General features: G+C 43.6%; 1 protein-coding gene across 8 annotated transcripts in view; it reads right to left on the bottom strand.

Annotated features, from left to right (window-relative positions):
• The window catches only part of PGBD2 (piggyBac transposable element derived 2), a 36458-nt gene extending 13743 nt beyond the window's left edge, over nt 1-22715 (bottom strand). For 3 of the 8 annotated variants that reach the window (XR_008530042.1, XM_054584046.1, XM_054584045.1), the window contains exons 1-3: nt 22579-22715; nt 20240-20342; nt 19642-19765 (exon numbers count right to left, since the gene is read on the bottom strand). The gene's annotated coding sequence lies outside the window, so the exon portion shown is untranslated. Of the gene's footprint in view, nt 1-19641; nt 19766-20239; nt 20407-21154; nt 21206-22490 lie in introns of all 8 variants that reach the window. The other 5 variants (XM_054584050.1, XM_054584051.1, XM_054584049.1 and 2 more) reach the window with 5 other exon arrangements.
• Between the last annotated feature and the right edge of the window lie 2983 nt (nt 22716-25698).

The raw sequence follows: 25698 nt of genomic DNA, 5'->3' as shown, positions 1-25698 counted from the left end.
ATTCCAGGCTAAAGGGGACACAAAGTGGTCTAGGGATGCTTGAGTAGTCTGGAGACAGAGGCATTAAAGAGAGAACTGAGGGAGTAGCCAGGGAGACCCTGATGCTGACACCTCTCCCATAGGACAGCAGCCATCTTGCTCAGGCAAACCACTCCCTTGAGTGGCAGCAGTGTGAAAGGACACAATAGCCCCACTCCCAGGACAGACTCAGCCCGGTCTTGATTGCTGAGGGCAAAGTGACTAGATTAACAACTGAAGGAGACAGACACAGACAGTAGATTACAGGAAGTATCCTAAAGACTGCCTAGGGTCAGACAGGGTAAACAGATGACATCATTAGAGGGAGATCCAGAAAGAAAGAAAAAAAAAGTGGTCTCCTACCATAAAAGTTCACACTACAAAGTCAGAAAGTCAAGACAAATCAATTTAAAAAGCAGAAGCAAAAAAGAAGAGTCTAACAAAAAAATGGAAGACAAAGAAACACCCCCCAATTGAGGGGAAAGGAGGAATCCCCACAAAGAGAATTAAATGAAATAGAGGCAAGTAAACTATCAGATACTGAATTCAAAACAACAGTTCTAAGGAAGCTCAGTGAGCTCAGTGAGCTCAAGAGAATGACCAAAAACTACATGGAAACTATCAGGAACTTATTGCAAACTATATCAGCATGAAAAAAGTCATAGAAACTATCAATAACAGACAAGAGGAAATGAAGAATACAATTTCTGAACTGAAGAACACAGTAGAAGGAATCAAAAGCTGGCTAGATGAAGCAAAGGATCAAATCAGTGAGCTGGAGGACAAGGTAGAAAAAAGCTCCCAGAAAGAGCAAGAAAATGAAAAAAGACTCAAAAAGAATGAAGAGAAATTTAGGAAAATGCAGGACAACCTGAAACATAATAATATCCACATAATAGGGATACCAGAAGAAGAGAAACAAGGGATAGAGAACCTGTTTGAAAAAGTAATGATGGAAAACTTCCCTAATTGGAGAAGAGAAAAACTCACACAAGTCCAGGAAGTACAGAGGGTCCCATTCAAGAGGAAACCAGTGAGGCCCACTCCAAGGCACATCATCATTACAATGGCACATATCAAAGACAAACGGAGAATCTTAAAGGCAGCAATAATGGAGAAGTAGGTAATGACATACAAGGAAGCCCCAATACGGCTAGCAGCTGACTTCTCAACAGAAACACTACAAGCCAGAAGGGAATGGCAAAAAATATTCCAAGTAATGAAAAGCAAGGGACTGTAGCTAAGACTACTCTACCCAGCAAGATTCTCAATTAAAACGGAAGGCAAAATAAGGAGCTTCTCAGACAAAAGAACACTAAAAGATTGCACCCCCACCAAACCAGCACTACAAGATATGCCAAAGGGACTGCTTTAAGAAGATGAAGAAAAAGGGTGAGAAAGAGAGGAACACAGATACAAAATGAAAAAATTAATAAGTATCTATCAATAATAACTTGAAATGTAAATGGATTAAATGTCCCAATCAAAAGACATAGAATAGCAGAATGGATAAGAAAACATGACTCACACATGTGCTGCCTACAAGAGACCCACCTCAGAATAACATACAAAGACTGAAAGTAAAGGGATGGAAAAAAAATATTCCAAGCAAATGGAGAAGGTATTCCAAGCAGGGGTAGCAATACTCATATCAGACAAAATAGATTTCAAAACAAAGGCCATAAAAAGAGACCCAGAAGGACACTCTATAATACTCAAAGGAAGAATCCATCAAGAAGACATAAACATTGGAAACCTATATGCACCCAACATAGGAGCACCCAAATATATAAGGAAAATCTGGGATGACTTCAAGAAAGATCTAGACAGCAACACACTGATAGTAGAGGATCTTAACACCCTACTGTCAAAAATAGATAGATCTTCTTAATAAAATATCAGCAAAGCTATTGTGAAACTAAATGACGCATTAGATCAAATGGACTTAAGTGACAATATATAGAACCTTTCATCCCAAAGAAGAAAAATAAAATTCTTTTCAAATGTACACAGAACATTTTCAAAGACAGACCACATGATAAGACACAAATGCAGCCTTAAGAAATTCAGGAAAATCAAAATCATAACAAGCATTTTCTCGGATGACAAAGGGCTTGAAACTAGACACCAACCTCAAGGAAAAAAATTCAAATATATTCAAACTCATGGAGACTGAATAGCACGCTATTAAACAATGAATGGGTCAATAATGGGATCAAAGAAGAACTCATAAAGTTTCTGGAAACAAATGAAAATGAACACATGACAGTCCAAAACCTACGGGACACAGCAAAGACAGTCCTGAGAGGGAAGTTCACAGCAATACAGGTCATCCTCAAAAAGATAGAAACATTTCAAATAAATGACCTAACCCTCCAGCTTCAAGAACTGGAGAAACAACAAAAAACAAAGCCCAGAGCGAGTAGAAGGAAGGAAATAATCTAGATCAGAGCAGAACTGAATGACATAGAGACTAAAAGAACAATTCAAAGAACCAGGAGCTGGTTTTTGAAAACATAAACAAAATCGACAAGCCATTAAGTAGACTCATCAAGAAAAAAAGGGAGAGGACTCAAGTAAATAATATCAGAAATTAAAGAGGAGACATAACAGCTGATAACACAGAAATACAAAGGATTGTAAGAAATTACTATGAACAAATATATGCCAAGAAATTTGAAAACATCAATGAAATGGACAAAATTCGAGAAAAATATAACCTTCCAGCACTGAATGAAGAAGCAGAAAGCCTGAACACACCAATAACATCTGGTGAAATTGAAGCAGTCATCCAAAAACTCCCGGCACACAGACGCCCTGGACTGGATGGTTTCACAGGAGAATTTTACAAAACAGTTAAGGAAGAGCTAACACTTGTCCTTCTCAGACTATTCCAAAAAATCCAAAAGAGGGAAGACTCCCAAACTCATTTTATAAGGCCAGCATCATCCTAATCCCAAAACCAGATAAAGACACAACAAAGAAAACTACAGGCCTATTACCGCTCATGAACATAGACACTGAAATCCTCAACAAAATATTGGCAAACCTCATCCAGCAATATATTAAAAAGATCATCCACCATGATCAAGTGGGATTCATCCCAGGTATGCAAGGATGGTTCAATATTTGCAAGTCAATAAATGTAATATATCACATAAGCAAAAGGAAAGACAAAAACCACATGAGCATATCAATAGATGTGGAAAAAGCATTTGATAAGGTACAACACTCATTTTTGATAAAAGCACTCAGCAAAGTGGGAATAAAGGGAGCATACCTCAACATAATAAAGGCCATATATGAAAAAACTACAGCCAATGTCATACTCACCAGGCAAAAACTAAAAGCTTTCCCATGAAGATCAGGAACAAGACAAGGATGTCTGCTTTCACCACTTCTATTCAACATAGTATTGGAAGTCCTAGCCACAGCTATCATTCAAGAAAAAGAAATAAAAGGCATCCAAATTGGAAAGGAGGAAGTAAAACTATCATTGTTTGCAGATGACATGATAGTGTACATGGAAAACTCCTTGACTCCACCAAAAAACTACTCGACCTAATAAGTGAATGTGGCAGAACAGCAGGAAAGAAAGTCAATATTCAGAAATTGAAGGCGTTTTTGTACACCAAAAATAAAATATCAGAAGCAGAAATCAGGAATAGAATCCCCTTTGCTATAGCAACAAGAAAAATAAAGTACCTAGGAATAAACTTAACCAAGAAGGTAAAAGACCTGTATGCAGGAAACTATACAGCACTGAAGAAAGAAATTAAGGAAGCATAAATAAATGGAAGCATATACCGTGTTCATGGATTGGAAGATTTAACATCATCAAAATGTCCAAACTACACAAAGCAATTTATAGATTCAACACAATCTCTATTAAAATACCAATGATGTATTTCAAAGACATAGAACAAACATTTTAAAAATTTATATGGAACCATGAATGACGCCAAATATTCGCAGCAATTTTGAGAAAGAAAAACAAAGTAAAATAAAACAGAAAAAATAAAATAAAAAAAACAAAGAAAAATAAAAACAGACACAAAGATCAATGGAACAGAAAGAGAGACCAGAAATAAATCAACATTATAGCCAATTATTATTCGACAGAGGGAGCAAGCACATACAATGGGCTAAAGGAAGGTTATCCAATAAATGGTGTTGGAAAAACTGGAAGATATGTACTGAAAAATGAAACTAGATCACCTTCTTACACCACACAATAATGAATTCAAAATGGATTAAAGATTTAAATGTTGGACTCAAAACCATGAAACTTCTAGGAGAAAACACAGGCAATAAAATCTAGGCCATTGCTCATAGCAGTATTTTATCCAATATACCTCCCCAGGCAAAGAAACAAAAGAAAACATCAACAAATGGGACTACATCAAAATAAAAAGTTTCAGCATAGCAAAGGAAACCATCAACTAAATACAAAGGCAATGCAAGGAATGGGAGAACACATTCACCAATACATCTGATAAAGGGTTAATATCCAAAATTTATAAAGAACTTACAAAACTCAACACCAAAAAACAAGCAATCCAATTAAAAAATGGGCAATAGACCTAAAGTGACACTTCTCCAAAGAGGACATACAGATGGTCAACAGACATGAAAAGATGCTCAAGGTCTCTATTCGTCAGAGAATTGTGAATCAAAACCACAATGAGATATCACCTCATACCTGTTAGAATGACTATCATCAATAAATCAACAAACAATGAGTGCTGGGAAGGATGTGGAGAAAGGGGAACCCTTTTGCACTATTGGGAATGCAGACTGGTACAGCAATTGTAGAAAGCAGCATAGAGATACCTCAAAAAATTAAAAATGGATCTGCCTTATTTTTTTAAGATGATTTTTTTAATGTTTTATTTATTTAATTTTAGAGAGAGGGCAAGGGAAGGAGAAGGAGAGGGAGAGAAACATCAATGTGTGGTTGCCTCTTGCACACCCCCAACTGGGGACCTGGCCCGCAACCCAGGCATGCGCCCTGACTAGGAATGGATCCAGCGACTCCTTGGTTCGCAGGCCAGGACTCAATCCACTGAGCCACACCAGCCAGGGCTGGATCTGTCTTTTGAGCCAGCAAACCTGTTAGCAGCTAAGGATGAGCTGCTGGAGGGAAACAGAGCAGGGACCCTGCCCAGTGCAATCTAATAAAGAACCTAAAACAGGAAGCTAGAAACAAAAGGAAGACATGTCTCACACATTAATTCAGGAGTCCTTTTATCCAGGTCTGTGAAGATTGCCAGGTGTTCTGAATGACACAAGCAGAACTACGATAGCACAGAGGAGGGGAACCCTTGAAGTCCTGTGTGTTTCATCTCCACTAGATGGGAAGAAAGCCTTTAAGATGGCATATCAATCCCAAGGTTTGGAGAGGGGATAGGGGGAACCTACAAACTGACTGAACTACCATATTTTGCCATGTATAAACGCACACTTTTTTGCCCACATTTTTGAGAGAAAAATAAGGATGTGTAGTATATATGGGTAGTACTAATTCTGTATCTCCATACGATAAAACGGAAGATTTTTTATCCTGAAAGTATGGGCCTAAAACATTGGTACACATTATACATGGCAAAATACGGTGCGTAACTACTGAACCCCAGGAGTCAGTGCACCCGTATTAGCTGAGTGCCCAAGTGCAGCTTCTGGCTCAGGTGCATAAAACAAACTTACTAACAAACTTAAACCTTAATTTCCTCTGCATGTGAGGCATTCAGACTAGCTGGATGCCTGCCTATAGTTTCATGCTCATGTGTATTTCATAACTGTATTTGGCTATCTGATTTCCACTGTACATGTTTGTCCCTCGCCTGAATTCTCTCGCAAACAAGGCAAGACCAAGGAAGCGGAGTCCCTGACTCAGGTCTCCCCCGTAACATCTTTTGGTGCAGTGACTTGGATTGCATCCTTTGCCCCCCACCTTCCTGGAATGCAGTAATTAACGACCAGCAATGTTTTGTTGCCTGTTTCACCTTTGGGGTTAAAAGGGAAATGCAGTAGTGGGAGCAGTGGTATTCAAACAACCTAGGACTGTGTTTTGGAGGCACAGACAAGGATGAAATCTAAAGTGAGTGCTCAGGTTCGCCTGGGCTCCAAAGGCTGAAGAGGCACGTCCTCCCTCTGGTCCAAGTTCTCAGGCATCCCTATGTGAGTGAGGGCCTCAGGGAGGTGTCGGGGATTTAACCCCTAAGATGCACAGGGGTCTCATAGGGACCTCCCATCGCTGTAATGTAACTCTGGCTCGTCCAGGGACCTGCAGAACAGAGGTCAGTCACCCAGCACTCTGAGCCCCTGGCTGTTTTAGATGGCCAGGGGAGAAACTGAGGCCTGTAAGAGAGCTGGGGATGACGAAAGGTGTAAGGGCCTTTGGAAGCCCCACTCACAAGCAGCTCCCTTGGACCCACCACACAAGTCCCTAGTCTTTTCTGCCCCTAAGCCATGGCCAGCTATAGGGGGCTGGTACTGGGAGCTGTAGGCCCACGCAAGCTGCAGCCTGGGAAAGGACCCGTAAGTCTTGGCGGGAGTGCCGGTAACACTGGAGGCAGGCAAGACCCAATACTGACTCTGCCCCCGGCGGAAATCAAACTTAGAAGTAAATTACACCCCTTGAAGCATGCTTTGTTTCTCCCGCAAGCTCTGCTAATCTTATACCGGATAACCAGCTCAAGGCTGGGGAAGGAATTTACAAAATTCCTGGACCCCAACCCAAATCCCACCTGGCACCACAACGTTTGCTCAACTCAGACCCGAAGCAGTTTGGTGTGTTACTGCCACTGTCTTCTTTAAACAACACCTATTCTCTATAAGCTTAAGTTACTGATGTCATTAAATTATCTATACATTCCTGCTACCTATTCCCCCGCCTGCAACCCTCTCAATACAAGCCACTGAGCACAGGAGCTCAGAGCATTCCCCACTACAGGGAATCACCATCCCCTTTTCTTGACAGGTAATTGGTGTCTGGAATGACCCGTTATTTCATCCATGGCAAACTGGAGGACCCTGTGGGACAGAGTCCCCCACAGCCAGGGAACAGTAAGTTTGAATCATTGGCCTGCTGCATCTCTCCCCAAGGGGCAGCGTTGCATTTGCCAGGGGTCTTGCTCCCTACTTCTCCAGAAAGAGCCATGCCCCTGCGTAGGCACAAACTTTAATTTCCTCCTAAATTCTAAGAGACTCCACGAGACTGGCAGCCAGGAAAGCAGTGGCAGCTGACGGGGGCTTCCCCCTGACCCTGTCTCTAGGGCCCTCTTTATTTCTAACATCCAGGGGAGCCGAAGTAGCCCCACCTTGGCTCACTCCTGTTACTTCCTCCCCCCTCAGCCTTCCCTTTGTTTCACTGTCCCCAGAAACAATAACCCCACCATAACATAAAAGATAAAAACTAGTATTTTTAAAACTGAAGCAACTGAAGGTCTCCCAAGTCTAATATCACACCCCTTCTCCAGCCTCCTTGCCATTGTTAAGGTCACCAGATAATAAAAAAGCTACTTTTGAGCACTGTGTGTACCTTCCAATGGGGGGAAAAAAACTGTTTCTAAAAGCTATAAAATATACTCTTTAATTTATTAATCTAGAGAATGCTAATTAATTACTTTCGGTTGTCACTAAAAATTGAAAATTCTGATCAAGTTGGGAAAGAATATATGGTTTTGGTAATAAAAGGTAAGTTATAAAACTAAAACTGGGTTGATGATTTCCAGGTGAGTTAAAAGAGACTAGGAAGGTTGTAGGATTGCGTATGTTGCATAGGATCTGTGCAAGCTGCGAAAAGATTATGTAGATGGAGGAAAAAAGGTGAGAAAGAATAAAGGAAAGAGACATACAGGAAGAAAGGACACTGGAGTAGGAAACTCAGGAAGGGAAATAGAAATGAGGAAAATTAAGAAGAAAGAAAAGTAAAGGTACACAATAAATAATAAAGGTAATTTTAATGACAAATGAAAAAGCCAAGGTCAATTGTTATTTCCCAACAGAAACCTCAGGTACAATTAGACAGTGGGAAATGAATTAATTTGATTCAAAATTTTGTTACAAAAAACAAAATCCTCTGTCAACTGTAGTTACTGACTTATGACCTTAACTTGGAGCGATGTACAAATTGACCTCTCCCACAGCCTCACTGCAAATAAAAAGCAGCACATAGCAAAGGCTGCTACAACTCAGGCTGATAAACTAGCTGGTTGTCATGCTCGCCATTGTGTAATGAACCAGGGGGAGTAGCAGTCAATCAGGGCTGCTAATAATTCAAAGATCTATTGCCTATGTAAGAAAGGAACACACCCAGGGGATGTAGAAGTTCTCTTTGAAATCTCCCACAGGAGAAGACTAAGATAAAGGTTTCCCTTCTTTATAGAATAAAGAATAGAGATGCACCAGGGGCCTCCTGAAACAAGGCAGGCCAGGTATGGGTTACACAGTAACATTGGTTAAGTCTGAAATCCCAGGTGAGGAGAAAAGGTTCCCCCAGCCTAGCAGATTTGGGTTACACAGTAAGGTTATCTATTCTGAAAACCCTCCAGCCGGCCAGGTTTGAGTTATGTAGTAAGACCAATTAAGTCTGGAATCCAAAGGTAAGGAGAAAATCCTCCTCTAGCCAGGCAGGGCTGGGTTACACAGTAAGGTTAAATATTCTGGAAACCTAGTGTCTGAGAGGGGACACCGTTAAAACCTCATAAATTGTTCCCCTCAGGAGGCCGTCTGCACACTTTTCCAAGATCCCACTGATAGGTAAACTCATTCTCAATGACCAAAGGAAGGTATGGACCAACACTCTCTTCCCCTAGAAGGGTCCATCCATAATAGAGATGTCTGTGCTGACTACTCAGGGCCTCGGGTGCTGAGATACCAAGCCCTCAGGTCATGACCCCAGGATGCTGGACTCTCTAGCCTTCTGGTGTTTCTCCCTTCCATATGGGAAATCAGGATACTGTTCCAGACGGGACCCCACTGGGCTGCATCCTTTCCAATTGGTCACAGTTTCACCCCCAAACTCTAAAGAAGAACAGACTAATACTCTTTTGCAACACCCCTTGGCCTCAATGTCAGAGAGCTGACAGGGAATCCTGGCCACTGCATGTAAGCTTCCAACTTGATCTCTTTGCAAACGACTAGGCAGGTGGTCAGAAACTACCTATATACACGCATTCTTCTATTTAAGGGGCAAAGGTGACCTATGCTACAAATGTAAGCTAATTCCTACCACAACGCCATCTAGTGCTCAGAGAAGGAAAAAACAAAGGAGGTTATACTCGTACAGATTCTAGCCACCCTTGCCAGAGAGCCACATCCCATTAGCCCTTCTAAGTCTACTACCAAGGACACTAAGTATCTTATATGTCAATGGAAAATCAAGATGGTGGAGAAGTGAGTGGAAGTCCCATTGACCTCCTCCCAGGACCAACCTGGAATCACAACTAAACTGTGAAGAAATCCCCTGGAACAGACACCTGAACAGCAGCAAGAGAGAAGCTTTAAAACTTCGGAGACAGAAGAATCGGCTTTAGCGCAACTTAACTGGTAAGAAGTGAGATAGAGACTCGAGAAGGCGGGCGGGGCACCCACGGGCGGCAGCACCAGAAGGATACTGAATGGGCTAGGTGGATCCCTCTCAGAAGAGCGGGGTCTAAACGAAAAGCGGGGATCTCTAGCCCACAGCACCAGAGCCCAAAAAGTACACAGGAAACAGCTGTGAAAAGCGGCAAGGTTGCTCTCTGCCAGACACAGGTGGCTGGAGACGAAAAGAACTGTTTAAAGGGTCAACGCATAGATTTTTATTTGCAGCCACTTACCCTGGTCTCCAGCAAAGGCGGGGGCAGAGTGGGCTAGAGACGCCTGAGGAGAGACTAGGGAAGGAGGCTTTAGGGAGAGAACTGAGAGTAACTGGCAGGGTCTCTGTGCTGACTCATCCCCCATGCGGCAGCAGCCATCTTGCTCAGGCAGAGACGTTCCCTGAGCGGTACCAGCATCAGAGGACCCAATAGCCCCGCCCCCAGGTGGGAGTCCACCTCACTCTGCGCTGTCTAAGCTGCCTGCTGAGTGCAGACCAGCAGCCACAGACAAGTAGATCCCTGGCTAAAGGGGGCGCGGAGAGGTCTGGAGACACTTGAGGAGAGACTGGAGACAGAGGCTTTGGAGAGAGAACAGAGAGAGTAGCCAGCGGGATCCCAGTGCGGACTCCTCTCCCATACGGCAGCAGCGAAAGAGGACCCAATAACCCCGCCCCCAGGAGGGACTCTGCCCCACCCTGACCTGTCTAAGGTGGCCTGCTGAGTGCAGAGAGAATAGATAAACAGCTGAAGGAGACAGCCACAGACAGTAGATTACTGGAAGTCTCAAACAGATTCCCTAAGGTCAGACAGGGACAACATCTGACATCATCAGAGGCAGATCCAGAAAGTAAAAACAGTGGTCTCCTACCATAGAAATCCACACCACAAACTCAGGAAATCAAGACAGAACAACTTAAGAATCAGAAGCAAAAGAGAAGAGTCTCACAAATAATGGGAAGACAAAGAAATTCACCTCACTCGAAGGGAAAGGAGGGATACCCAGAAGGAGAACTAAATGAAATAGAGGCAAGTAAACTATCAGATACTGAGTTCCAAACGACGGTTCTAGAGATGCTCAATGAGCTCAGTGAGCTCAGAGAGAATTACAAAAAACTACAGGGAAACTACAAGGAACTTACTATATCAGCATGAAAAAGAACACAGACACTATCAACAAGAGACAAGAGGAAATGAAGACTACAACTTCAGAATTGAAGAACACAGTAGAAGGAATCCAAAGCAGGCTAGATGAAGCTGAGGACTGAATTAGCAAGCTGGAGGACAAGGTAGAAAAAAGCGCCCAGAAAGAGCAAAAAAATGAAAAAAGACTCAAAAAGAATGAAGAGGCATTTAGGGAAATGCAGGGCAACCTGAAACCGAGTAATATCCATATAATAGGGATACCAGAAGGAGAAGAGGAGGAGGAAGGGATAGAGAACCTGTTTGAAAAAGTCATGATGGAAAACTTCCCCAATTGGAGGAGAGAAAAAGTCACAGAAGTCCAGGAAGCACAGAGGGTCTCATTCACGAGGAACCTATTGAGGCCCACTCCAAGACATGTCATCATTAAAATGCAAAAAGCAAAGACAAACAGAGAATCCTAAGGGAAGCAAGGGACAAGCAGGTAGTAACATATAAGAGAGCCCCAGTACAGCTAGCAGCTGACTTCTCAACAGAAACACTGCAAGCCAGAAGGGATATTCCAGGTAATGAAAAGCAAAGGTCTGCAACCAAGACTGCTCTACCCAGCAAGGCTCTCAATGAAAATGGAAGGCAAAATAAGGAGTTTCCCAGACAACAGAAGGCTAAAAGACTACACCTCCACCAAACCAGCACTGCAAAATATGCTGAAGGGACTGCTTTAAGATGAAGAAAAAGTTTCTACGAATACCCAGTTCCTTTCACAGTTGCCAGTACTTGATATTACCAATATTTTTAATACTCATTAATCTGATTGTGACAATGATGTTATTTTAATTTTTCCTTTACTATTTCCTGAAACTAAACCTGTGTTAGTATATTTCTTCCCTGTTTCTATTATTTAAAAAAAAAAAAAAAGCTTTAAATGACTTTGTGGTATTCTTTATCCATTTATTGATTAAAGGTCTGTAGAACTTTATTCCCAGAAAAAAAGAAAAAAAACAACCTATTTACCATGTTTTAGATGTGCTGCAAATACTTTTCTATTCTATTCCTTTTCTTTTAACTTTTTTTATATGTATACTACTATATAGTTAAATGTTTAATATAGTCATATTGTCAATATTTACTTTATAGCTTCTGGGTTTCAATATTTTACTGCAGGTCATGAAAAATATTAGTTCTATTTTCTTCTAAAACTCCTTAGATTCTACATATTGATTTTTAACTCACCTGAATATTTCTTGTATAACGTGTGAAATAGGCTTCTATATTTGTTTTATTTCAAGTAATAGTGGTCCACGCACCTTATTTGTTGCATAAGCCTTATTCTACCCATTTATTTGAAGTATCAACTTAATCATTCATACATATATTAATCAGATATATAATGTTTGTCTCTAGAATGTTCATTGATCTACTTGATTATTTCTGTGCTGGTGTCATGTTGGTTTAATTGCTGAGACGTTATAATGGCTTTAAATTATTAAAAATATTTTATAATTAACTTTGACATTTAAAAAAATAAATAAAATCAATCTACATCAAGAAAGAAAGAAAGAGAGAGAGATGGAACTCCTACCTTTTGCAACAACATGGATGGAACTGGAGAATATTAAGCTAAGTGAAATAAGCCAGTCAGTGAAAGACAAATACCATATGATCTCACCTATAAGTGGACTCTATTCAACAAAATAAACTAACAAACAAAATAAACCACAAGCATGGAAACATGGATCAGACTGAAAGTGACCAGAGGGGAGGGGGAAAGAGGGCAATGGTGGAAAGAAGGGGAAGGGACTCAACAAAGAACATGAATGAATGACCCATGGACACGGACAACAGAGTGGAAAAGACTGTGGGAGCAGGCGGTGGGGGTGGGATGGGTATAGGGGAGAAACGGGGAAATATTGAGACAACTGTAATAGAATTAACATGATTTATAAATAAAATAATAATAATTAAAAAAAGAAAAAAAGAATTAAAAAAACATAGTGTCATTAGCCTCTGGGACAACTTTAAGAGGTCCCACATTTGCATCATAGGGGTCACAAGGAAAAGAGAAAGGGCATGAAATTAGAAATCTATTTGAAAAATTAATGAAAGAAAACTTTCCTAATTTGGTGAAGGAAATAGACATGCAAGTCCAAAAAGCACAGAGAGTCCCAAGCAAGTTGGCCCCAAAGAGGACCACACCAAGACCAGCATAATTAAAATGCCAAAGGTTAAAAAGAAAGAGAGAATTTTAAAAGCAGCAGGGGAAAAGCAGTAGTTACCTGCAGGGGAATCCCCGTAAGACTGTCAGCGGATGTCTCAAAAGAAACTTTGAAATCTAGCAGGAATTGGCAGGAAATATTCAAAGACATGAATAGCAGGGACCTACGGCCAAGATTGCTCTACCGAGAAAGCCTATTATTTAGAATCAAAGGGCACATAAAGAGCTTCCCAGACAAGAAAAAACTAAAGCTGTTCATCATCACCAAACCATTACTTTATAAAATATTAAAAGGACTTATTTAAGAAAAGATCTAAACTATATACAATAAAATAGCAGTAAATACCTACCTGTCAACAATTGAATCTATAAAACAAACTAGGCAAACAAGAGGAACAGAGACAGAATCATGGATGTGGAAAGCATTTTGACGGTTGCCAGATGGGAGAGGGGTATAGGGAAATGGGTGACAAAGTGCCAGGATTAAGTACAAATAGGTAGTTACAGAAGAGCCATGGGGCTGTAAAGTACAGTATAGGAAATGGAGTAACCAAGGAACTTGTACACATGACCCAGGGACATAAATAAGGGGGTGGGATTGCCTGAGGGACTAGGGATGCAGAGTGGAGGGAGGCAAAAGGGGAAAAATTGGGACAATTATAATAGCATAAAGAATAAAATGTAATGAAAAATAAAAATGAAAACTTCAATTAAAAAAAATGAATCGCTTAATAATGAGATGAAGAATCAAAGAGTTTCTAAAACAAATGAAAATGAACACACAACAGTCCAAAACTTATGGCACACAGCAAAGGCAGTCCAGAGGGAAGTTCATAGCAATACAGGCCTACCTAAAAAAGACAGGAACTTTTCAAATAAACAACCTAACCATACATCTACAAAAACTGGAGGAACAACAACAAACAAAGCCCAGAATGAGAAGAAGGAAAGAAATAATCAAGATCAGAACAGAATTAAACGACATAGAGACTAAAAGAAACATTCAAAGGATCAATAAATCCAGGAACTGGTTCTTTGAAAAGATAAACAAAATCAACAAGCTTTTACACAGGCTCATCAAGAAAAAGAGAGAGAGGACCCAAATAAATAAAATCAGAAATGAAAAGAGGAGAGATTACAACTGATATACCCCAGAAATACAAAGGATTGTAAGAAATTACTACAAACAACTATATGCCAAGAAATTTCAAAACCGGGGTGAAATGGACAAATTTCTAAAAAACTATACTTTTTTTTAAAAGATTTTATTTATTTATTTCTACAGCAAGGGGAAGGGAAGGACAAAGAGAGTGAGAGAAACATCAATGTGTGGTTGCCTCTCATGAGCCCCCTGGCCCACAACCCAGGCATGTGCCCTGACTGGAAATCAAGCCACTGACCCTTTGGTTCATAGGCCAGCACTCAATCCACTGAGCCACACCAGCCAGGGATTAAACTATAATCTTCCAAAACTGAATGAAGAAGCAGCAGAAAGCCTGATCAGACCAATAACAGCTGATGAAACTGAAGCAGCAATCAAAAAACTGCTGGCACACAAGAGCCCTGGACCAGACAGTTTCACAGGAGAATTTTATAAAACAGTTAAGGAACAGCTAACCCCTGTCCTTCTCAGACTATTCCAAAAAATACAAGAAGAGGGAAGACTCCCAAACTCGTTTTATCAAGCCAGCATCATCCTAACCCCAAAACCAGAAAAAGACACAACAAAGAGAAAACTACAGACCGGTATCGCCGATACACATATGCTAAAATCCTCCACAAAATATTGGCAAACCACATCCAACAATACATTAAAAAGATCATACATCATGACCAAGTCGGATTCATCCCAGGGACGCAAGGATGGAATAATATTCACAAATCAATAAGTGTAATACATTACATAAACAAAAGGAAAGACAAAAATCACATGATCATATCGATAGGCATGGAAAAAGCATTTGATAAGGTACAGCACCCATTTATGATAAAATACTCAGCAAAGTGGGAGTAGAGGGAGCATACCTCAACATAATAAAGGCCATATATGAAAACCTATAGCCAGCATCATACTCAATGGGCAAAAACTAAAAGCTTTCCCACTAAGATCAGGAACAAGACAAGGGTGCCTGCTTTTACCACTTCTATTCAACATAGTATTGGAAGTCCTAGCCACAGCGATCAGACAAGAAAAAGATATAAAAGGCATCCAAATTAGAAAGGAGGAAGCAAAACGGTCACTGTTTGCAGATGACATCATAGTATACATAGAAAACCCTATAGACTCCACCAAAAAACTATTTGACTTAATAAGTGAACTTGGCAAAGCAGTGAGATACAAAGTCAATATTCAGAAATTTAGGCATTTTCTATCCCAACAACAATATATCAGGAAAGAAATCCGTTTTGCTATAGCAACAAGAAAAATAAAGTACCTAGGAATAAACCTAACCAAGGAGGTAAAAGACCTGTACTCAGAAAACTATGCAACACTGAAGAAATTAAGGAAGATACAAACAAATGGAAGCATATACCATGTTCATGGATTGGAAGAAGTAACATCAACAAAATGTCCATACTAATGACATTAAAATAACAATGACATATTTAACAGGTATAGAACAAACACTTCAAAAATTTATATGGAATCACAAACAACCCTGAAGAGCTGCAGCAATTCTGAGAAAGAAGTAGTAGGAGGGATCACAATACCTGATATAAAGCTATATTACAAGCCACGGTAATCAAAATAGTCTGGTACTGGCATAAGAAAAGACACATAGATCAATGGAACAGAACAGAGAGCCCGGAAAAAAAACAAAAGAAAAACCATGTCTCTATGGTCAATTAATATTTGACAAAAGGGGCAGAAGCATAAAATGGAGTAAAAATAACCTCTTCAACAAATGGTGTTGGGAGATTTGGACAGTTACATGCAAAAAAATGATACTTGACCACCAACTTATACCATACGTAAAAATAAACTCAAGATGGATAAAAGACTTAAATATAAGTCGTGACACCATAAAAGTTCTAGAGGAGAATATAGGCAGGAAAATCTCAGATATTCCATGCATCAATATTTTCATCCTTATGTCTCCTAGAACAAGGGACATAAAGGAAAGAATAAATAAGTGGGACCTCATCAAAATAAAAAGCTTTTGAATGGTTAAAGAAAACATCAGCAAAATGGAACGTGAACTAATTATATGGGAAAATACATTTGACAATGACACCTCAGACAAGAGTTTGATCTCCAAAATATATAAGGAACTCACATGACTCCACTCCAGGAAGACAAACAATCCAATTAAAAAATGGGCAAAGGACCTGAACAGACACTTCTCCAAGGATGACACACACAAGGCCCAGAGACCTATGAAAGGATGCTCAGCATCACTAGCCATCAAAGAGAACCAAATTCAACCCACAATGAGATGCCACTTCACACCAGTCAGAACGGCCATCATAAACAAATCAATGAACAAAGAGTGCTGGCGAGGTTGTGAAGAAAAGGGAACCCTAGTGCACTGTTGGTGGGAATGCAGACTGGTGCAGCCACTGTGGACAACCATACGGAATTTCCTCAGAAAACTTAAAATGGAACTGCCTTTTGATCCGGCAATTCCACTGCTGGGGTTATACTGTAAGAATCCTGAAACACCAATTCAAAAGAACCTAGGCACCCCAATGTCCATAGCAGCACAATTTACAATAGCCAAATGCTGGAAGCAGCATAGGTGTCCATCAGTAAATGACTGGGTCAAAAAACCACGGTACATTTACACAGTGGAATACTATGCAGCAGAAAAAAAGAGCTACTACCCTTGATGACAGCATGGATGGATCTGGAGAGCATTATGCTAAGCAAAATAAGCTCAGTGGTGAAAGATAAGTACCATATGATCTCACCTATAAGTGGAACCTAATCAACAAAACAAACAAGCAAGCAAAATACACCCAGAGACATTGGAATGAAGAACAAACTGGCAGTGCCCAGAGAAGAGGGGGAAGGGAATACCAGGGGAAGAAAAAGGGGGGGTGATGAGGAAGCATGTATAAAGGGCACATGGACAAAGCCAAGTGGGGATGGGATCAAGGATGGGAGGTGGGGAGGGTGGGTTGGGGAGGCAGTGCTGGGGGAAGAACGTAGACCACTGTGCTTGAACAATAAAAAATTAATCAATTAGTTAATTAAAAGTTCAGAAAAAATGAAAAGAAAAATTACATCAAAAAGCATTGGGAGATTCAAATAAAGTGATCTATGTAAACTGCTCAGCACCTTGTCTTATTACATAGGGCTCAATAAATTATTATTATTTTTAACAGATTAAAATAAATAAATTATATTTTTTTACAATCATGTATAGCATAAAGTTTAAACAGAAACAGAAGCATTTTCAGAAAAAAAAGAAAGTCACTTCATAGGGAAAGAAGCTTAACTCACCAGAAATACATAATTTTAAACTTTATGCATCTAGTAATATAACTTCAGAGTAACAGAACTATAGAGATTGACCAATCCAAATTAATAGTGAGAGATTGCAACACATCTCTTTCAGTAATTAATGCTCAAACAGAGTTACTGAGATGAGCAGCAGAGCTGACGTTTTGATCTGTTCTGAACAAACAAGACAGGCAGTGACATTAGTGAGATGGCAGAACAGGGGCTGGAGGCCCCCAGCCTGCAAACCCCCACACAGAAAATGACATGGCAGCTAACCATGGCCCAACATGCCTTTGTGGAAGCTTTGGGATCCAGGTAGGAGCCTGCAAGACCACAGGGAACCCAAAGACCAAGGAGAGCTGCTTTGAAAAGACAAGCGTGCACCCTGGTAGCAACCTCACCAAATGTGGTCCCACCTGCAAACCCAAAGCAACCCGCACTCCCTACGGACTCCCATCAGGCTGGCCTGGCCAAGGTTCTACAACAGGCACCATGTGCCAGGGGCCCCAGAGGAGCCACACTGCCCCTGCCCTTGGCCTTGTGAATAGGTTTGCCAGTCTGGACCAGATTGCAGATCGTAAAGCAGCCCTGCGACCCAGTGCTACCCCTTTTTATCCTGGGACACAGCAACGCCCCTCTGTGCCCATGGTGGCAGGCTTGGCGATGCTAGTGTCAGCTGTGGACCCTGAAGCAACACTCAGACTTGGTTTGGCACCACTCTGCTACACTCTAGGGGAAGGACTGCCTTCCAAGGGGGCCAGCGGGAAACATACCCGACCAAGCCCTCGGTGGCCAGGCGGGGCTCTCAGGCACAGCTGGGGACCCTGGAGCAGCCCCGTGGCCCAGCCCTGTGGCCCAGCCCCGTGGCCCAGCCCCGTGGCCCAGCCCCAGCCCTGCTCAGGCACCTCCCGGAGGCCGTCCCGTCCACCTGGGCACCTGGCAGTAACCACATCTGCCTACAAGAAGCATTAGCCATAAAGAAAATGGTAAATTCTACCACATTTATATTAAGAACTTTTCTGTTCATTAGAAGAAACTCATAAACATGAGAAGTTATCTGCGAAAAATATAAGGGATTGGTATCTAGAATATAGGACAAAATCCAGGAACAATTAAGAACACAAATAAACACAACAGGAAAATGGGCAGAAGTATATCAGCAGGCACTTCTCAAAGGAAATACAAACAGCAAACAAACTGGAAAAGATGTTCAATCTCATTACGATTCAGGACATGAAAATTATAGAGTACAATGAGTACTGAGAGAGGCCCCACGCTGCTGCAAGGAACACCGACAGTACATCAGCAGGGCTGGACACATGCAAACTGTCCTCCTGGCAGCTCTCCCAAGGTGTCTGCCCCAGACAGGATTCTCAGCAGGCAGTGGTGTTTGGGGTCAGCCAGTGCTCTGGTGTGTAGGAAGGCAGGCGGAGCTGGGAGGCTGTCCTACATTGTAGAATGCTGGCAGCATGCTCGGCTCAGCAGACAGTAGCACCCTACCTCCCACTTACAGCAGCCAAAAGGCATCTTCCTGTTTCCCCCTCAACCTCCTCTTCCCAACCCATTTGACAGCCAGTAGACCTAGAAAAACTACCACCCCTGTGCACCAGGAGACCCAGACAAAAATACCCACTGTCTCTTTACAGAGGTAAAAAGCAGAGAGAACTCCAATGGCCACCAACAGAAAGAGCAATGAACTACAGCAGGGAAGGTGAAGAAGCACTTCAGCCACGCACCACTGATCCCAAATAAAACACTGAACAAAAAACCAGGGAACTTGCTACATGATTTCATGAAGACCAGAGTGAAACAAAACTAATACATACATGCATATAGGGTGGGGCAAAAGTAGGTAGAGTAGTTCACATGGAAAACAATACACTTAATAAAGAATAACAATACACTCTGTGTTTTCTGTATTTACAATTTGGAAATCTACTTTTGCCCCATCCTTAGATATATATAAAGAATCTGCAGATGCACACATACAGGTGGTAGGGCTATAAAGAAAAGCAAGGAAATGATTAAGAGGAACCTCACGATAGCGGTTACTTTTGAAGAGAAAAGATGTAGTTAAGACAGATGAATGGGACGTCCAAAGTTTTGATAAGGTTCTACTGCTTAAAATGAGGAGGATATTAAAACTGTTTCATTATTCTTTAAACTGTTCCTATGTCTTCTAGATATCTCTGAAAGCATATTTTGCACACTCACAGAGGGGAAGAGGAGATACTTACACACGTGAGCAAATACTATCGGCCCCCTCAGTGTCCCTCAGGAAGACTGCTGTCTACAGTGAGGAAGAAGTGGCAGGCAGAAGACACTTTCTGTGCTGTTCCAGAACATATGTGCCTTGAACACCTGGTGGAAAAAGTTTAAAATACTGTCATCTCCCCACTCCAGTCTCATGAACAACCTCATGAAACTGTTTATCTGAATATTTTAAAGCCCAGCCAGCCAGCCAGCATCCCAGCTTGTCCACACAGCAGCTCTGCCCACCCACCTACCCCTCTGGTCCACTTGGCACCGCCCTTTACTTCCTCTACAGCCGTGAGAGGAGCTCATCCCCGATCAGACCACAACTCCAGGCATCTTGGAAACCAGAGTGCATGGACTCGTAGTGAATCTGAGTATGTGACCACAACCTCCCTTCTCTTTTGACCTTCCTGGGCACTCAGGTGGACCGGCTGAAGATGTCAGGTGTCAGAAGAGCAGGGGGAGGATCTTGGTCCTTCGAATCCCCACCACAGCCCATTCATAAGTCTAAAGCCTGGTAAGAATGTGGACTATAGAGCTACCAGTGACAAGCTGTGTGACTCTGGGCAGAGCACATACCTTGTCTGTGTCCTCATCTGCTCGCCTGTAGAATGAGATTTCCATTGTACCTTCATAGTCTTGCTGTGATGGGAGTCAATGCAGGTGAAGCGCACAACAGGCTCTGTAAGAGTTAGCTATCATTTCACATCCACAGCCCCACCCGCAATGCTCAGAATTCAAAAATGCTGTGAAAATTGAACATTTGTCAAAATTTGGCAACAAACTCTTTGGCAGAAAAATATGAAATGATCTGAGGTTCTTTATAATCTCTATTTCTTTTGCTTAATGTAAATATTTATACATTTTGCAACGGTAATATGTTTGATTAAGCGGTGCTTCAGTATGACTGACGTAATTCAAACATTCTCATTTTTTTTTACCCACATGTGGCCAGGTTTGGGTCAGGGAGTGTGACTTGTGTTACCACTTCAGTCACTCTGACCCTCAGCAGCTCATCTCATCCTTGTCTCCTCTGTTGTGCCCTAGGCTGTCCCTTGTCCACTCATCTCATCAACATTCCGTGACGGCCCCCAACCTGTCACGCCAACACCGGCCCATCCTCAGAGCCTGCAGAGAACCTCCCCGGGTCAGAATCCCACGGGCCCCTGAATCAGATCAAAGGCCACTCACAGCCTTGTCCCCAACCTTCCCCCGCCCTCAGTTCCGGACCTCAGTTCAGTCCTGCCCCTGTTCTGCAACGTCCTCCAATGCAAGGACCCCTCATTACAGTTCTCACCTCAGTTACCACGCACCCACCCCACCACACGCCCCGCTCACAGTGCGGGTACAGAACGTATTCACCTGTGTATCCCCCAAAGCCAATGTAACTCCTAGCATGCAGGGTGCACCCAGCGAATACTTGCTGAACCGAGTAACTCAGGCTGCGGAGGAGCCACGTCTAAGCGCCCACCCCGCCCCTCCCCGCCACCTCACCCTGCAGCAGGCCTGCATTTCGACCTCCCCTTCTCGGCCATCCGTCAGCTACTGAAAGTAGAATTAGGAACTCTTGATATATATTGATCCGAACAAATACATTCCTAAAGATCCTCTGAACCCCTTCAGAGCACATATTTGTCAATCAAGAGTCCAATGAGTGGCTGGGGTAGGATGGTGCCATTCGCAGAGGCTTTGAGGACCAAAAAGGAAACCAGGTGAGGGTGAGCTCCAGCTATCTTTTACACATACGGAGATGAAAATGCTTTTGAGATAATCCAGAAAGTCAGCAGGTAGGCTCTGTGGATCAGGGGCAGAGAAATGGCCTGGGCTGGAGTCACAAACGAGTGCTTTCTCCGATGATTTGTGGAATGCTCAAAACCACAGAATCCTTGAAGTCATAAAGGGTTACCCGGGGAGGAGGCCCAGACAAAAAAGAAGATGGCCAAGTAGGCATCTTCAGAGCTATGACAGCAGACATTCAGCCTGACCATAGCAGAACCAGGAGAGGCTGAGTGGCCAGGGCCAGGTGGCTCAAGGTGCAGAAGGCGACCACCTGTGCCGAAGCTGCCCAGAGGCCCTGCTGGAAGTTCTTAGCTGGCCCCAGCATCCAGGAAGAAAAGCCTCTTTCATTTGAGACCTGGTGCTCCCAGGGCCCCGCTCAAGAGTCTCGGGGGCAAGGGGGCTGGGTCTCCACTGTTGAAAATGTAAAATTTTCCAATGAGACAAAACTTGGATCCTACACCACAAAAAGGAAACGTGTGAGGAGAGCAAATCTGAGTGAGACTTGTAGAAATGTTCTGTTAAATAAATTGTTAACATTTGGGGGAACTTGGTGAATAAAATCTAGGAACTCTTTGCACTAGTTTTTGAACTTTCTTAAAATTATTAAAAATGAAATTTTTAAAATAAGACACTATAATTGTAAATGCCTCAAAGCTGAACCAGATGAAAAAACGGCTCAACAAAGCCCTTGGTAATATACGGACCCCTCTCTTTTTCTCCGCATGTAAGTAATAAACGAAATACACGAAAAGCACAGCACAAACACCCCCTGCGACCCTGGCGACCCCAGACGCAGGCTGAATCAGGAGAAATGCCAGGACCCCAGTAGCCAGCGTGACCTAGGGTGGAGCCGCCCCGTCCGGGGAGGTGTGGCAGGGGCCCCGCCCACAGGTGTCAGCCCCCTCCAACCCTAACCTCGGCCAGACTCGGCCCGCCTCCCGCCCCACGGCCGGAGCTCGCCGGTGCGGCCCTTGGCGCCCAGAGGCCCATTGTCCCTGGCCTGTTCCCACCCGCCCACGATCCATCGGGTGTGCGCGATGAAGGCAAATACCTCGAGCGCCACTGAGAGGACCCACGCCAAAGCGTGCCTTTCTCGCAGCCAAGCCTCCGCGCAGAGGCGCGAGTGGGGCGACGCCTACCTGCGCCGGCTGAGCCGGACACTTGCAGGGCCGCGCCAGACACCGCGAGCAGCAATGACCTCTCGTTACACCGCGGCCGCGCCGGCGTCAGGCGTCTTGCCCGCGCAACGTCCCGCACGAGAGCATTCGCTGTCTCTCGACCCGCCCTCCGCCCCCATCGCCGCCCGCCCGGAGCCGGGCGACTATCGAGATGTCCGGGCCTCCGCGGCGCCTAGAGGGGACCCGGAAGTGCCTCCGAGGCCCGGCCCGGTCGGCCGAGGCGTCTCCTGCCGCCGCCTGTAGGGCGCGCCTGCGCGCACCCTAGTTTTTGCCACGTTAGCCTGGGCCCTTTCCTCCTCCTCCTCTCTTTTCCTCTCTAGGACGGCGGTTCCCCGATGTGAGCCGTCAACAGCAGCGGCACGAGGAAACCTGACGGAAATGCACTTGCCGGGCCCGCCGCAGACCCGCCGGACCGCACTGCTGAGGGCCCACCCAGCGCGGTGAGCCGGCCGCCCCCTGGGGCCTGCCGCGCCGACCAGGGTTCCGGCCCCGCGGCCCCGTGCTGGGCTCTCCGTCTCCACAGCCTGGGTGTTCTGGCCTGGATCATTGTTTGAGGGGCCTGCCCTGCGCTTCGCAGGGACGGTCCCCAGAGTGAATACAGAGCACCGCAGTCCAACTTGAATTTCAGATGAACAGTGCTGTTACCTGGTTCACATATAACCGGGCGTCCTGTATTTAATTTGTCCGCTCTACCCACATACATTTTTATTTGCTAGAGCTGGCAATCCTGATCGGTATTGAGCATCCCTGGCTTCTCCCTACCAGTAGCACACCACTGCCCTTTTCCTTCAATAATGGCAATTAAAAATGTCTCCAACCTACCCATGAGTGGAGATAGCTAAGTATAAATAAAGGAAGGGAGCAAAAAAGCAGACATGATTGAGCCTAACCAACTCGGGAGTATAGCCTGGCTTCTCCGAGGAAGTCACAGCTTCGCCCACTCCCCGGGGAACCGCAGGTCTGTTGCCGGAAGCTCCCTGGGGGGAGGAGCAGGATGAACAGGGAGGGGAGCGCCGGGCGCCAGGAGCCAGAATGGCGACCACAGAGGCCTGTCGGCCTAGCCTCTCCAGAAAGATCTAGAAAATGGATAGGTTAGGGGTAGGCCCAGTGCAAGCTCACAAGAGCCTGGGAACTAGATTGGTTAGTTTAGAGAAAACACCTGGTCCTTCCCAGGTCTGAGAATATAACCCAGTTTAACAACGAGCTTCTCTCTCTCTCTCCCCCCTCTCCCTCTCCCCGTCCTTTCCTTCTTCCCTCCCCCTCCTCCCCTCTGCCTGTCTTCTCTCCCCTTCTCTTTTCTCTCTCCCTTTCTCACCGGGTAGCACGTGGCCCTGGCCCTTCACTCAGTGTGTCCTCTCTCCTTAGTAACCATATGGCCCTGGCAGCCTTAAGGACTCGAGACGCAGGCTTTGAGGCTGGTACAGCAGCACAGCAGCTGACCAGCTGGGAACAGCTCTAAGCTCCCTGGAGGAGAGTAAGGCTGCTGGCGCCGCAGCAATGCCGGCGTCTTTGGACACAGGCCTTTGTTTTGGCCTTGCTGAAGATGACGTTGGACTTTTTCCATGGCGAGAGGGATGGAAATGGGATACTGAGAACCCAGGGACAGCCTTCTATTTCCACGCCCATGAATGTTATCACTAAACCTCATTCCCCTACTTGTCTTTCCCAAAATGCTTTTCTTAGGACTCTGTGAAAGAGCCCCAGTTCCACCAGCAGCACTGCCTCCACGCCAGCCCACCCCACCCTCTCCGCGTACATACCTTGATACACCTTATAGAACAGTGTACTTCACCAAAAGGGCCCCTTGGCCTGGGAGCTTTTGTCTGGAAAAAAAAGTCCTTGGAGCCAAACCTTTACACATTCAAGAGGGCCAAGGAGCAAACACTTGGCATTTGTGTCTCTGTGCTGGCACTTCTCCACAAGGGTTTTTGGTCACTGTTGTCACCACTTCAGTGCCAACAGAAGTCCCCAATTTGGGGTAAGGTGAAGGGGAATCAGACTTTATTCACTGCCAACAGCTCAGTTGTAAAATAGCACAGTTGTCTCAGCTCTGCTCTGGTATTATATCTCCAACCAGAGAAAACACAATCTGATGGAAACTAAGAGTGTGACTCACTGAAACAGAGGTGAAGCTGACTTATGGTATATAGAAAAAAGTTCCCACCCCCATCCCTGACTGGTATGTTCTCATACAAATGAAGACTCCAGATCTTCAAGACTTGATTGGTCAAAAAAGCACTGTCGTGCTTGATCATAATGAAGCTAGTCTGACTGGTTAATAAAAATGCAAATAAGAATATAGCTTTGTAGCTCTGATGGAATTGTTGGTGGGCGACATTCTCAGTTGTATTAGTTCCTATTCGTCAAAATGTGATCCTGGGGGCTCACTTATAAGGATCAAGTCAGATGACAGGAACGCAGTGCAGGAGGTTTAGCAGCCCAGTCTGTGGATTTTCCCTGAAAGGCAGCAGGAATGAGGGACCTCTGCAAACAATAGCTGCTAATATCTGGATATAATTTGAGCTCCATTGACCACAGAGTCCTTTTTTTTTTTTTTTTTTTTTTTTGGCAGATATATTCTTCTTGACATGAACACTAAAGTGTGTTCAAAAAATATCATCATCTCTGCCTGTGAGATTCAAGTTTGTCGTTGTTCATTCCACATGTATGTAGCGAAGCTCGGCACCAGATACAACAGAACAAACAGTTCTTGTTCTGGAGGCTACCAAAATGAGAAGACAAAGAAGCATGGCCCAAATGAAAGAACAGATCAAAACTCCAGAAAAAGAACTAAACAAAATGGACATTAGCAATTTATCAGATGCACAATTCAAAACAATGGTTATAAGGATGATCAGAGAAATTAGTGATTACCTCAACAGCATAAAAAAGGCCCAGGTAGAAATGAAGGGTATACTAGTGGAAATAAAGAACAATTTACAGGGAATCAATAGTAGAATGGATGAAGCAAAATCAAAGCAATGATATAGAACATAAGGAAACAGAAATCAACCAATCAGAACAAGAAAAAAGAATCCAAAAAACTGAGGATGCTATAAGGAACCTCTGAGACAACTTCAA

The sequence above is a fragment of the Pteronotus mesoamericanus genome, unplaced genomic scaffold, assembly GCF_021234165.1.
Source record: "Pteronotus mesoamericanus isolate MK-2021 breed Mesoamerican mustached bat unplaced genomic scaffold, CSHL_Meso_final contig_752, whole genome shotgun sequence".
NCBI lineage: Eukaryota > Metazoa > Chordata > Mammalia > Chiroptera > Mormoopidae > Pteronotus > Pteronotus mesoamericanus.
This window is presented reverse-complemented; position numbering and strand designations above follow the sequence as displayed.